A 13,029-nucleotide genomic window follows, 5' to 3' on the forward strand; every position below is an offset into this window, starting at 1 on the left:
TAATGAGTACATTTCTTATCAAGCATTGTTGCCTCCTCCTTTGTTTCCCCTTCCCGTCCCTTCCCATCCCCCCCAGCCAAAGTTGTAAAGTTCTGTATTTGATGTTGGTATAGCCCTACATTTTTAAGCTAAATGGCACCACTAGGCACAGCTGAGAGGTGTTTTGCAACTTTTAAACTTATCGCTGCTTTTTCTTCTCTATCTTTGTACTATTCTGAGCCTTTGAGAGAGGAAAGGAAAAATGAAAGAAGCCAAAAAGGAAATTTGGAACCAATAATGAACCTTTTAGCATATCCATAATAAAATAGAATGATGTGGCTAGATACAATTATTTTGATACAAATTGTCTTCCTGAAACAGGGTTTCCTAATATAGTCACAAGTGACGAGTGCTTTGGATTAAGATTTTCTAATCAAGTAAAAAATTACCTGTCAAATGATGCTCTGACCTCAGACATTAATGTATGTCCTAGAAGTCCATGGAAGCCAAGATAAACACTAAAACAATTAAACTATAGAAGAAATGTTCCAGTGGGGGGACAGAACATAAAGCATTGTCAATTGCAAATATCTTATGTAAGAAGGATAAATACGAACAGTTTACAGTGTATTCTCTGCCAACTTAACTATGAGCCTAATCTTGGTTACAATTTCCTCTATTTTTAGTTGAGATTTCAGAAGCATTTGCAAGTGGCCTAGTTAGCTGGAAACAGATGGTCTGTTCTGTTTCTTCCTGGGATCAATCAGAAAGTCTACAGTATCTTCTCAACTGAGGTTTCAAACTGTTTCACATTATTTATTCTTTCCAGGGATTTTTTTCTGGTTTTGGTTTAGGTTTGTTTGTATGTGTTGATGGTCTATTTTTGCAGTTTGATCGCTAAATTAATTGTTGCTTGATGAAATGCTATGCTCCACGAATCAATCCTTATGATAAAAGCTCTGGAGAAACTAGGAATCCATGGAATACTACTCAATATCACAAAGGTTATATCTGACAAACCTACAGTCAGTATTATACTTAATGGTGGAAAAATCTGAAACCATTTCCTCTAAAAAGAGGAATGAGACAAGTTTCTCTCCACTCTTCTTTGATATAGTACTAAAATTCCTAGTAAGAGCAAAAAGGCAAGAGAAAAACATAAAGGGGATCCAAATAGGGAAGGAAGAAGTAAAATCCTCCCTCTTTGCAGATGACAGGATCCTGTAGATTATAGACTCCATACTCAAACTACTGGAGCTGATCCTACATTTTGGCAAAGTAGCAGGGTATAAAAGCAGTCTCCAGGACATTTCTATGGTGCAATCTTTTTCTACTTTTTAAAGTAGACTCTGGAGAACTAGTAACCTCTGGATTGGCTTGAGCACACATGATACTTCTTGTCAACTAGCAGCAGGAAGCCTTGCTTGCTTTGAAAGATAATCTGGCATTGGAAACAGCACAAGTGGCACATGTCTAAAAATGGGAGAGGCCACTCTCGTACATATGAGCATATAAGATGATGCTAAGCAAAATGAACTCCAAGACATGGACATAAGAGGTTTTTCTTTGTTGTTGTTCTCAGTGTACTATGCAATTTCTTTTTTCTTTTGTATTTTTATTTCTATGATTTATGCCCTGTTGTTACTGTATTCACTTGGGTATTGTATATTCATTTATCTGAACTAGGGAAGAGCAGTGGAACAACAAAATGGTGAGACAAAGGACAAAGGGGGAGCCAATGCAACAGTGATACTCATAAGACATGTTGGAAATGATCTGTACAACTCGGGGGACTGGGTGGAAAGTGGGAGAAAAACGAGGGAAAGGGTAACAAGTTAGACAAGAAATGTAATCATTACCTTACTTATGTAACTATTAACCCCTGTACATCACCTTAACACTATTTTTAATGGAAAAACAAGAAAAAGAAAAAATGGGAGAAGCTTCCCTCTTCAGTTCATCACTAGTTGTTGAAGAGTCTCCAATCAGTTAAAAACAAATAAAGATGAAAATATACAATTGTGGGGTTTTGCACAAATATTTTGCTTTCAGATTGTTCAACTTGTTGTGGGGAAAATGTGACAAATTCTAATATAAAATCTCAGGTCTGAAAGAGAATCTAGATTTCTCAATTCTATCATCTCACATTTAAATATGAAAAATGGAAGACCAGAGAAGTTAGATGATGCATAAAGAATCACATGACTATTTTAGTCAAGATGGAAAAAACATCTCAGTTTTCTCTACTATTTCATGAACAACTGTTTTGGTTTCCATTGTTTATCCCAATAATAGGTTTCATTTGGTTTATAAAAGCCAAAGTGTGAAGTCAGGCACTGGTAGCTCATACCTGTAATACTAGCAACTTAGTAGCCTGAGTTCTGAGGATCATAGTTCAAAGCCAGGCCACCGGGCAAGAAAATCTGTGAAACTCCTATCTCTAGTTAACCACCAAAAGGCCAGCAGTGAAGCTTTGGCTCAAGTGGTATAGTGATAACTTTGAGGGGGAAAAAAAGCACAGGAAAAGTGTATAAGCCTTGATTTCAAGCCCCAGGATCAGCACTCATGCATGCATAAAAGAATCAAAGTATTAGATTAGTAGGATTCCCTCCCACCCTGCTAGTAATGACTGCTCTACTTACTATCACAGTGAGACCTCAGATTTGCTGATGAATCTTTCTTAGTGCAATCAACACATTAATATCAAATACCACTACAGCCTTGTGCCCACTTATTACGGCTCTTACTCACATCACATAAAATGGGGAAGAGCTGGAGGATGAGAGATCATTTTGATGGATGGCTAGGTCTATGAACTCCTTAATTCTATATATTAAATTAAGAGATGAAGTGCCCATAATTTAGTAATAATAAACCAGGGTTAACTTTATTTAAAAAAATGAAGTGTGCATGGTAATATAAGATTAAAATTGGGAGAAACTGGATGAAGGAAGATATACATGGACTTTCTGTGCCCTTTGTGACTTGATGTACATTAAAGACTATTTAAAAACAAAAAGTTTAATCAAAGCAGTTAGAAATGTATATATATATATATATATATATATATATATATATATATATATATATATAATGACACGCACTAGTGAACATTAAATTTTGAAGACTGGTGATAAGTTTGTTTCCTGCTGTCAGTGATGTGATGTGAGTTATCGACATTTTACTGGACAATGAAGGTGAAGTCTTAAGCTTTCTCTTGATATCAATATTGACTTTTACAAAGTAACTGTAGCAGTAAATACAAGATTTGACAAATGCTGTGGATCTCAATGATCTTCTACCTACCTCACCATAAATCCTGGCACACACGCACACACACACACACACACACACACACACACACACACACACACACACACAGAGTGACAAGCACACAGTAAAACTTCCAACATGTACTCTGCCATTTCTGTCACGTTGACAGCCCCAGGACTCAGCCCCTTATACAGAAGACTAGTTCAGAGACCAGAGAAACTCTCATGTTGCACCTTAGGATAGTCATTTCCTCCCAACTCCCTGCCTCTTTCACCCAGCTAACTGCCACTTATGAATTGTGGCACTTGCCACTTCTCATTCTGATGTTCAACCAAATTAGGTGCCCTTCAGAACCAAGGACAGAAGACAAGCAAACATTGACTCTGGTACTCTTTGTTTCTAAGTTTGCAGTTTTCATTTTTAACCTTTTGATCACTGTAAATATGATGTTCAGGTTCTGAATACAAGTTATACTATGTCAGTATTATGAATTATATTCAACTAATTCACCTGTTTTCTATGATGTGACATTAAGTTCTTGGGGTGCATATTTCATTTTAAGTAAAAGTGGGCACTGAAAATATAAACTTATTTAATAATGATTTTAAAACAGCAAAACTTAAAATTAAAATGTAAAGTCATCTGAAGAGCATGGTAACTAGTTAATAATAATGTAAACCATGCAGTTTATAATAGTAAGAACATAATATAACTAGTATGAAAATGGCAAATGAGAACATTTTTTTCACCACAAAAAGATACAACTGAGTTGATGGGCTTATGAATAAGCTTGTTTATAGGAATTGTTTTATAAAATTATCAAGGCATCATAGACATTGTAAGTACATATAGATTTTGTCAAACATTCTCCAAAGACCTCTGGGTGGAGGAGGTAAAATGAACTGTTTACTATTTTATTTTTTTATTTTTTATGTTTTTCATTGAAAAAATAGTGTACAGAGGGGTTACAGTTACATAAGTAAGGTAATGAGTCCATTTCCTATTGAGCATTGTTACCTTCTCCTTTGTTTTTCCCCTACCATCCCTTTCCTCTCCACCTCCCCAAATCCTCCCTCCCCAACCCCAAGTTGTAAAGTTTGTTTTCTACATAGTGTCTTGTACATCTCATTGCTACAATGGATCATCCTGTATCCTTGTTTCAGCATTTTGTTATTTCCCTTCCCCTCCCCAAATCAGAAAAATGTATATGCAAGATGCAGGGCACCAACATCAAATACAGTGTAAACAGGAGTTGTACCATGGAGGAAGAACATACAAGAGAAACAAAAAAAATCACATAGCACATTTTAGATACACTAAAACAATAGCAAGAAAGAAAAAAAACAAGGTGTGTTCCTATCTTGGTTGATTACTATTTTATATAGTACAGTCGAAAGAAAAAAGGATGTTCAACTTAGAAAATTAAGGACTTACAAATTACTCTTTCAAACTGTTGAGGCACCTCTCCCTCACCCCCACAAAAGGCATAGTTATTAAAAGAGCTGGAGAAATAATGTTATGTGAAAGACTAGCAAAGTATTTGGCAGTCATCAGTCTTAAAGACTGCTATCCAGAAGGTGGTGATCCACCTCTGTGTGACCTTTCAAAGGTCATCTTCCAAGGTGAGGAAATATCTTGCCAGCAGAGGGAGAGAGAATGCTCTTCAAGATCAGGAGAGCTAATAGTTTTCGATCAATAAGGGGCAGTAGTTCTATGGACACCCTTGAACTCTAGGACAAGGTGTGCATTCTACCATCCACACCTTCCTCAATGAAGTTAAGAGATTACTCGGTAAGATTTCAAGCTCCAATTATTTCTAGCAGTACCTTTCTTCATTATGGTTACTTCATTCTCTGCCTTCCCTTCTCTGAGTCCCTCTCCCATGGATGTAGGCCACATCAAACAGCAGAAAGATTTAGGTTAAATTTCTGACATGATTGCTTGGAACAGGTAGTAGTTTTCTTACCTTTCAAATAGAGATCCTCATTCCTAAATTGGGATTATAGTAAAATAATGAATGGTAGTATGATGGTTATTGTGTCTATTCCATGAGAATGATGCATATAATTGGGTTGGAAGACGTACTACACAGTCTCCGAACCACACATAGCACTTGATGGACTAGTAGCCAATGTACTAACCTATTAAAAAGTCATAATCTTGTCCAGTTCTTGCTTACAGATGACTCCTTATACAGTGGTTGGTTTTGTACCATTTGAGTGATAGGTGAAATTAGTAGTTAATTCTTTTTTTATTGTATGTTCAAAGTTTCAGTATTATAATCTTTGGTTATAAGTAAAATTATTATCTAGAAATGAAAGTAATGAAAATTAAAATCAAGCTAGGAAGAGTGGAACACGCTTGCAATTCAGCACTACCATGTGTGTGTATATGGGGAGAGAATGCTGAAACAGGAGGATGTGAGTCTAAGGCCAATCTAAGCTACATATAGAGACCATGACTCAAAAAAAATTAAAGGAAAACATTGAAAATATAAACAAAATGCTGTAATATTCCAACTCTGAAAGCAGCAATAAAGATACTGGTTTTCTCCAAAATTACAACATCTGTAGTACAGATAAAAATGAATGTGCTTCCTCTAACAACAAAATTAGTAAAAGAATAATTACATTTCTGTTTGGTAAAACACATGACTTTTCACACAAAAACAATAAAAGTTTAGTAGTTAATTCTTTCTCCTTTTTCTCTCTCTTTCCACACATACATATTCAGATCATATGTAAATCTAATTGAATAAGTTTATGTTTTACTGGGTTGTTTGTCATATTCTTGAAGTATTGTATATAACTTAAGAGATTTGCCATCGACTTTCCTCAAATACCATGGTTTATTCCTAGCCTAAAGTATATGTTAATTTGCCAAATGCAAATATAAACTAAACTTTTCAGGAACACATCTGTTGTATAAGACTGCTCACATTTTGCACAAATTGTGAATGCACACATACAAATAGTAAAACTAAGTATATCATTAGAGGAAACCTAAGGAGAAAAATGAAAAGAAACTCCTTTTTAGAATTAAATATACATATCTTAGCAAAATACTGGGTGCATGATTATTATGCAAGCATAAATAAGTACCCTGAATTATCTTTCGAACTATCAGCTTGGCATAGTTGTTGAGAGTCACTCTGTCTTTCAGACTGATGACTATTCAACAAATATCTTTTATTCATGTGCTATATTTAGGTAATGATGGGATTATTTCATGCTATCTTTTGTTTGCATCATGGGACATCATATTTAGTATATTTAGAATCTTCTTCATGAGGTATGTTCTTCAGTGCAAAAAAAAATGAGCAGAAATAGAGTGTTTCAGTACACCCCTTCCTTTAGAGACATGAGTTCCTCAGGCATTTTTTAAAAAAAAGATTGAATTCCAAATTGGTTAAATTGCTTCTTCTTGTGGCACAGTGACATGTTGTCTTGTTACAGTGGGATATGTGCTCTCATTTTGGAGGAGCTGTTCTGTGAAAAAGTTTTATTTAGCCCATATAGCCAATCCCCGGATTTGTAGGTGTTACCTCCTTTTCGAGTTACCAGGTTTTTTTTTCATTATCATTATTGCTTCTGCTCTGTCAGCTGTAATACAGTTTAGTAGCAGCCTTTTAAAAATAAGATGTGGCTCAAAATAGACAGAACAGTTGGCCAGACAGAAAAGAGATACAGTAGCAACCAAAAAAGTAGGTCTGTTGATCATCTGTGTGTTGCTTGGGGAACCACTTCTGAGACCTGTGCTCACACATATGTAAATGAATAAACTTGGATTAAAAATAGTATCTGGGTATCCAAACACAGCGCTTTTATCTGATGTTATGAGAGACATCAAATGATAGAAGTGGTTTGATATAGAGAATACTTCTATACTTCACTTGTGGTTCAAATTAAAACATCTAAGCAAACAGATTAGCTGGCTTTATTCACTTGGTTAATGAGAAAACTTTGCACTCCAGAAATCAACGAATACTTTAAACCTTCAAGATCAACAGATGGGTCAGGTTGGGTATTCATAGTCTTTGTATAGCAGAAAGCCAACAGAGAGGAAGTATCATTTTTGCTGTGGTTTATTTCTATTTTCCTCTTTAAATCAAGTGAAATAAAAATGAGGTCTTGCCATAATTACCCTGTAGGCACAGTGACATTTTTCAGCTACCCAGATATCCCTGTGGTTATCAAGGATGAGGACTGCCAATGAGGAACAAATGTTCTAGCCCCTTTGGAAGAGTTCTGGCAAACAGCCCTCCCACTCTTAAACATCCTACTTGGCATCCAACAATGACTAATCAGTGCCCTTAAGAGACTTGTTTGCAAAAATTCCCATCCTGAATGTGATGACAAATACAGAGGTCCCCGCTGCTTCTCATTTTACCACTTGGCCTTGACTCTCTTGCTACAGTGCATATTTATTTGATATCAGATTTTTGGAGATTCCTCAAGACTCCATATAGAGCTCCCTTATGACCCAGCAAACCCACTCTTGGGCATTTACCCAAATGATCACAAACAAGGTCATACCACAGCTACTAGCACAACCATGTTTATTGCAGCATTATTTGCCATAGCTAAGATCTGGAACCAACCCCGATGCCCCTCAGTAGATAAGTGATTAAAAAAATGTGGCATATATACACAATGGAATTCTATCCTTCCATCAGAAAAAAAGACATTGCCCCATTTGTTAGGAAATGGAAAGACTTGAAAGTAAACCAGGCCCAAAGAAACATAGGTCCCATGGTTTCCCTTGTTTACAATGACTAGTACATGTCTAGGGCAAGCAGAGAATGTCATAGGCTATGTATATATGACCACATGAGATCATGTTAAACAAAATGTACCCCAAGACAGGGACACAAGTGGGTTTTTTTTCTTGCTAGTATTTTCAATGTACTTACAATGCACTATGCAATTGTTTTGTTTCTTTTGTGTGTTCTTCCCCTAAGGTATAACCCTTGTTTTCACTGGATTTGATGCTGGTGTTCTGCATCTTGTATATACATTTTTGAATTTGGGGAGGGGAAGGGACATAGCAGAAGGCTTAAATGGGGATGTAGGTTGACCTATTGTGATGATGATATGTACAGGACACTATGTTGAAAACAAACTTTGCAGTGTCAAGGTGGGGAGATGTCTGGAGGAATTGGGGAGGTGGGGAGGAACGTGATAATAGGGGGAAAACAAAGGAGGAGGTAACAATGCTCACTACGAAATGTACTCATTACCCTACTCATGTAACTGTAACCCCTCTGTACAACATTTTCACTATATATATTTTTAAAAAGCACACATTTAACTTGCTTTTGTGCTATCTGTTTACTCTTAGGTAGCTGTCTTCTTTTCTAAACCTTTTCCTCTAAATAATAAAGTTTTACCAAATCATATTTCCATCATTTCTTGTCCCTTGCCCTCACATAAATTATAGAACACAAGTTTTAAGCTGGGTCCTTAGACCAGGCATGTGTGATGAGAGAAACCATGACCATCTAAAAAGTATGCACAAAATTACATATGATCATTGTATATCTCCAATATGTCTAGGGGTTTGTTGGTTGTTGTTTTTTTTTTGAGAAAATGACCCATGTCTTTTGTCAGACTAATAAACAGGCATTCTAATTCTCCAGATCTCCCTCTCTCCCTTCCTCCCCCCTTGCTGTGTGTATGGTGTGCCAGTACTAAGGCTTAAACTCAGGTATCATGCTCTCACTTGACTTTCTCATTCAAGGCTTGTACTCTACCACTTGAGTCACAGCCCCACTTCTGGCATTTTGCTGGTTAATTGGAAATAGGAGTTTCATGATTTTTGTGCCCAGGCTGTCTTCAAATCAAGATCCTCAGTTCTTAGCCTCCTGAGTCACTAAGATTATGTATTTGAACCACCAATACCTTACACCTCTCCAGATCTTAAGACCTACTATCCCTTGAGGGTTTTTCTTCCCCTTCTCATACCTATTAAATTATATGACATGGCACTCCTGGAGTCTACCAAATATATCTTGTCATCTACTTCTTTTTTTCCACTGCTGTTTACAGCTGACTTTGTATTTCTCTTAGCCTTTTGTACAATGTTCCATTTAATTACTAGAAGATATCAAGAAGGAAAGGGAGGGGTAATATTACAAACCTCTGCCAATAACCTTGGCTGGTATATTCTGTATGTGGCATCTCATGCCTCTGCAAACCTCCTAGTTAGACAGGATCCATAATTTTAAAAATAAGAAAATGGGACCCCAGCAAAGTTAGTTATCATCACAAAATATAAATAGTAAGTCCAGATTAAAATCTGTTTAAATCTAGACTTTATTCCCCCTCATGAAGTCTCTCTAGGCAAGGTGAGTATCCATAGTCTAATAATAGCATTGCATTTTATAACAAAATTCTTAAACTTTATTATTTCTATCGCCAAAATACTTTAATGCTGGGTATGGTAGCTCATGCCTATAATCTCAGCTACTGCAGTGGCAAAATATTGTGTTTCAAGGCCAGCTTGGACAAAAAAATTAGGAAATTCCATCTTAACCAATTAGAAAAAAAAAGGGATGTGTTGGTACTCACCTGGTCATCCCAGCTACTCTGGAAGTGTAAATAGGAAGATAACCATCCAGGTGTGCCCAAGCACAAAAGCTAGACTCTATTTTAAAAACTAGGCTGGAGGCATGGCTCAAGTGGTAGATTACCTGCCTAGCAGATAGAAGGCCCTGAGTTCAAATCCAATGCTGCTCTAAAAAAAGATGCATTTATTAAGCCTTATACGCAAAAAAATCAAAGACTAATTTACAAATGCTTTTGCCTTATATCTAAATCAAAAGCTAAGACCATTTATTAGCACATTCACTTTATGAACTAATGTATTAAATCCTACTATTACCCGGTGTTTTGCTAATGCTTAGAATACAGTGGTTGTAAGCCCTCTGATCACATTACATTTTTCTGGGGGACTTTTATAACATATCAACATCTGGTCGTGACAGCAGAAATTTGGATTCTGTAGGCTGAACCTGGGCAGTGTGTTTTCTAAAGCTCTCTCAGGTACAGTCAGCTGGGAGACTCCCTTGATATAGAATAGTGCTTCTTCAGTGTTGTCTAATCACACCAGTATCACCTGGGAACTTGTTACACAGGTAATTTCTCAGTCCTGGCCTCACCTTTTCCACCCTCATAGTGGAAGTGGCAGGTGTGGTCAGAAAGTCTCTGCTTACCAAGCTATTTAGATGTGCCCGGTGCAAGCTAAAGGTACAGAAGTATTTCTGTAGAGACAGAAGATGGATGAGGTATAACACTCACTGCTAAGCATTTCTACTGGGTCTCCAAGAATTCTAGAATGCTTCAAATTTACATTTTAATGACCTAGCACAGCTCCATAACCTGTAACTTTTTCAAGTATTATCACTGCTTTAAAAAAGAAATGGAGAGTGTAGTTGTGGAGGTGGGAGGGAAGGGATTGTACAGGAAAAACAAAGGAGGAGGTAACAATGCTTGACAGGAAATGTACTCATGACCTTGCTCATGTAACTGATGTAACTGTAACCCCTCTGTACAGTATTTTTACAATAAAAAGTATAAAAATAAAAAAGAAATGTCTAGGTCAAAGGGGGGTGAGGTTGGGAAGGGAGTGACACAGGTCAAGATGAACCGTATTCACATACTGCTTTGTTAAATGATACCTGTCTTTTACATCTATCTCAGAGATCATTTTTAAAGGGGGGAGTAACAAAGAATAGGAAGATGACAGGCAAGGATGGACAGTATCACCAACCACCTCACATGCTTTCTGACCAAGACAGACTTACCAGAATGATCTTTACTTTTACTTTTTCTTCTTTTTTAAGTTCATATGAGAGAGTGACACTGTTCAAGTTGCATTGTACAATAAACTGATGTGCTTAATTGAAACTCGTTTGTATGACTACTTAAAGATTTTTTTAAATTATATAAAAAATGAAATGGCTAAATCCTCAAAGAAACAACTGCCCAATAAATAAGTGGGCTAAAGACTTAAAGAGAAACTTCTCTGAAGAAGAAAGAAGGATGGCCAATAGACACATGAAGAAATGTTCAACATCCCTAGCCATAAAAGAAATGCAAATCAAAACAACATTGAGATATCACCTCACCCCAGTTAGAACGGCAAAAATCAAGAACTCTAACAACAACAGATGCTGGAGGGGATGTGGACAGAAGGGAACCTTACTTCATTGTTGGTGGGAATGTAAACTTGTTCAACCACTTTGGAAAGCAGTATGGAGGTTCCTCAAAAGACTTCACATAGAACTCCCCTATGACTCAGCAATCCCACTTTTGGGCATTTACCCAAATGTTTACAAACAAGACCACACTAAAGCTACCAGCACAACAATGTTTATTGCAGCATTATTTACCATAGCTAAGATCTGGAACCAACCCAGATGCCCCTCAGTAGATGAATGGATCAAGAAAATGTGGTATATATACACAATGGAATTCTATGCCTCCATCAGAAAGAATGACATTGCCCCATTTGTTAGGAAATGGAAAAACTTGGAAAAAATTATATTAAGTGAAGTAAGCCAGGCCCAAAGAAACATAGGTCCCATGGTTTCCCTTATTTGCAATATCTAGTATATGTATGAGTCAAGCAGAAAAGGTCAGATAATATGATGTCAGGAAAATGAACCCTTAGCTATGTATTTTAATGTTTTTTTTCTTTCATGCATGTGTTTCTAACGCATTTATAAGATTATCTCCTTGTGGCTTTGTATGTCCCTCCCCCACAGTATAATCCCTGCTTTCACTATATCTGATGTCAGTATAACTTGTGGAGGAGATGAGGAAAAACCAGTTGTTTAAGGATACAGGTGGACCTGTTGCAACAATGAGAAGTACAAGTTGTCATGTCCAAAACGAGCTTTACAACGTCAGTGCGGGGGGGGGAAGGGGGGGAAGGAGAAGGATTGGGATTGGGGGGGAGGAGGGAGGCTGGGAAGGGATGTGAAGGGTAAACCAAAGGAGGAGGCTGCAATGCTTGGTAAGAAATGTACGCATTATCCTGCCCATGTAATTGTAACCCCTCTGTACAGTATGTTCACAAATAAAATTAAATTAAATTAAAAAAAATGAAATGGCTATCTGTGCCTGGCAGCTATTAAATGAAAAAATGTATGGATATATATTATATATGGATATATAGTGTATATTATTCACAAACCACTACTTTCTAATAAAAATAAGAAAGTGGCTTGTGAATAATATCCACTATAAAGGTGGCATGAACCTTACATATATATTACATGCAGAGAGGAAGAGAACTATAAAATACTGTAATTTTAAGATATAACAGGTTAATAGGTAAACATTTCTGCTGAAGGGTCTTAAAGTGTTCTCTGTGTTGTGTTTCTTTTCTAAGTAATGCCATTGTTTTTGATAATACATTCCCTATGCTTCCATCTCTATGAATATAGATTTTTCAAAATAAATATATGATGGTATAACTAATATCCAATAAACTAGTCGTATTTGAAACATTTATTTAAATAAAAATTGGACATGTTTGCATATGGGTATCATGCAACTGTTTTAATGGTTATCCAGTTCTATCATGGTATCTATTACTATAGTAGTACCTAGTGCTATCTATTACAGTATCTTTTATAAGCCCCTTCCCCCCACACCTTACATTCACTCTAAATGAGAATGAGGTTACAGAAAGGATCCCTGAATGATTAGGTAACACTTATAAGGTAACTAGATATCAGTCCAAATCAACAAAATGGAGAAGGGCTTTACA

The 13,029-nt window shown here is 36.5% G+C and overlaps 1 protein-coding gene across 1 annotated transcript in view; it reads left to right on the plus strand.

Moving 5' to 3' along the window:
* The window catches only part of Kcnh8 (potassium channel, voltage gated eag related subfamily H, member 8), a 404,007-nt gene that overhangs the window by 285,872 nt on the left and 105,106 nt on the right, over window positions 1-13,029 (plus strand). The window lies entirely within an intron of this gene.

The sequence above is a fragment of the Dipodomys ordii genome, unplaced genomic scaffold (assembly GCF_000151885.1).
Source record: "Dipodomys ordii isolate 6190 unplaced genomic scaffold, Dord_2.0 Scaffold60, whole genome shotgun sequence".
NCBI lineage: Eukaryota > Metazoa > Chordata > Mammalia > Rodentia > Heteromyidae > Dipodomys > Dipodomys ordii.